Genomic DNA, 3,081 nt, shown 5'->3' on the forward strand with positions numbered 1-3,081 from the left:
TAAGTGGTACAACACTGGTCTGTCAATTTGCTGTAAAATTAATAAAAAATAATATAAATTTTTTTTTTAAAAAAAGGAGTCTTGTTTGGAGTCAACATAACCTCATGGAGAGCCTTTGTATTTAAAAGCAGGTTTTGGAGGAAATTCTTCTAAGTGGTACAACACTGGTCTGTCAATTTGCTGTATTGAGGTAACGTGTGGTTACTGTAAGGAATATGTGTGATTGTTCTGTCAAATGCCATGATGGTTACCCAAGATGGACTGTGTTTGGTGGGGCTCCAAGTTTAAGAGAGGCTTGGAAGCAGGAGTGGTATACACTTCCTAAACAACCTGTCTTTGGAAATTCTATGAACTTAGAGAAACAATGATAGTAATAGAAAGAGTTCAGGTCTTTCGTTTTTAGGGTCACTATGGGTCATGCTTGACTTGGTGACAATCAACAACAACAGCATACCCACAAACGTATCTCTGTACTGTTTTCACTTGATCTTAGCCAAAAGGCCGAGAAGTGATTCTGTACTGTTTTCACATATCCAGCTCATCGGCGGGAGAAAGATGCTCAATCTCCTCGCATGTGAGTAACTGTCTCTGAAAACCTGCCAAAGTGTCAGCTATGGGTTGGATCTGACTCGATGGTAATATAACAACACAATCAAGTTTCTCGAAGGGAAGCATAACATATTTGAGGGGAGGGGATGGTGGTGGAATCAGAGTTATATAGAAAATTGATCCAATGGGAAAACCTATATCAGATTTACCACACATGCATTCTAATCCCATTTCCTCTGTTCCTGGTAGGAAACTTTGTTAACGAGACTCAGACATTATGCATGGATCTCCATTTTTCTCAACTTTAAGTGAGATACTTAGTCTTGATATATATAAATCTAATGTTCATACTTCTAATTACAGAGATTCTTCTTCAATATTCTTTGTTTTTGTTATGTGCCATCGTGTTACCTGTCAACCATAGTGACCCTATGTACAGCAGCTCTGAACCTTCCCTGTCCTGAAATAGTTTCACTAATTCAGACACACAAACTCTCATCACCACAGTCACACTGCATCGCTCCATCTCATCTGAGGTTTTCCTCTCCTGTACTGTCTTTCTACCCATCTGAGCATCATGTCCTTCTCCGAGGACTGGTTGGTATTTCCTAGACATATGCCCAAAGTATGTGAGATAGAGCTTCAAAATCCTAGCTTCCAAGGAAAAACTTGGTTTCATCCTCTCCAAGACAGATCTATTTATTTTCTTGGCAGTCCATGGTATGTTCAGGATTCTTCTCCAACACCACAATTCAAAGGCATTGATTCTTCTGTCATCCTTAGTCTTTGTCCAGCTCTCTAAAGCATAACAAGTAATTGCAAAGATCATGGACTGGATTAGGCACACCTTAGTCTCTAAACTGTCATCGTTGCTTTTCAGTATTCTGGAGAGGTGCTAGACAGCAAATTTCTCCAGTGTATTTAGCCTTTTGATTTCCTGATTGCTGGTGAGTGTTAAGAGTACTGATTATGGAGCCAAGCAAGCTGTAATTGTTAACAACCTCAATCTCTTCTCCATCTATTATGATGTTGCCAGTTGGCCCAATGGTGAGAATCTTTGTCTTCTTGATGTTGAGCTTCAATCCATATTGAAGACTACAGTCCTTGACCTTTTGTAGCGTTTCAGGTCGTCTTCAGTTTCAGCGAGCAGGGTTATATCATATGCATGAGTCTTCCTCCAGTCTTGATGCCACATTCCTCCTCATAAAGCCCTGCTTCCCAAGGGATCTGTTCTAAATATAGAATGAAAAGGCATGGAGACAGGATGCGTCCCTGAAGCATTCCTTTCCTGATTTTGAACCATGCAGTGTTTCCTTGCTCTGTTCTGAGTACTGCTTCCTGGTGCAACTATAGGTTTTGCATAAGCACAATCAAAGTTTTCCTCAAAGTTAGCCACAATATATTGTGATCCACACAGTCAAATGCCTTTGTATAGTGAATGAAACACAGACATTCTTCTTTAGTATCTATTTCAATGCCTTCATTATGCAGGGCATCTTAGTAAGTATGTTGCTGCTGTTGTTAGGTGCCATCTAATCAAGTATGACTCATCGTGACTCTATGAACAAAAGATCTAAACCTTGTTCTATCCTGTGACATCCTCACACATCCTGATACCCAGAGCCCATTGCAGCAGTCACATTATGTCAATCAACCTAGTTGAAGGTTTTCCCCTCCTTCACTGAACCTACACCCTTACTGGCATCATGTCCTTCTCCAAGGAGTAGCCCCTTATAGCAATATGCTCAAAGAATGTGAGATCAAGCCTAATAATTCTTGCTTCCAAAGGACACTCCGGCTGAACCCTCTCCAAGATATATTTGTTTGTTTTCTTGGTCGTCCATGGATGTTCAGTGCTCTTCTCCAACACCACAGCTCAAAGGTCTCAATTTTGGTTTTGGGTTTTTTGTCATCTTTATTCATTGCTCAACTTTCAGATGCATAGTAGACTATGCATAGTAGACTATGCTATCAGAAAGACTATGGCCTGAATCAGATGCACCTTATTCCTCAAACTGACGTAGTTACTCCTCAATAATTTAGAGAGGGCCCTAACTGCAGACCTGCCCAGTGCAATATTTCTCCTTATTTCTTTACTGCTGGTAAAAAGGGTGTTAATTGTGGATCCAAGCAAGATGAAACTGTTGATAGTTTCAATATCCTCTCCATCCATAATGACACTGTTTATCATTGATGTTACTGTGTAAATCCATCTCCTTGAGGGGTTTCCTGTCTTTCGTTGACCTACCACTTTCTAAACATGATATTCCTTTCCAAGGAACAGCCTTTCCTTGCAGCATGCCCAGAATATGTAAGATGAAGTTTCACCATGACTGCTTCTAAAGAAACTCTTTAGACACTCTTTGTAAGACATACATATCTGATTTTTCGGCACTGAATATCTCATGGTTCGAAGGCATCAATTCTTCTTCAGTGAATAAGGCTTCATCATTCAGCTCTCAGATCCACAGCAAGTAATATAAAATGACCTTTGCTCCAAGTGCAATATTCTAGAGTTATCAATCAAATTTG

Source organism: Elephantulus edwardii, unplaced genomic scaffold (genome assembly GCF_000299155.1).
Source record: "Elephantulus edwardii isolate Elephantulus edwardi_28Jun2011 unplaced genomic scaffold, EleEdw1.0 scaffold00035, whole genome shotgun sequence".
Taxonomy (NCBI): Eukaryota; Metazoa; Chordata; class Mammalia; order Macroscelidea; family Macroscelididae; genus Elephantulus; species Elephantulus edwardii.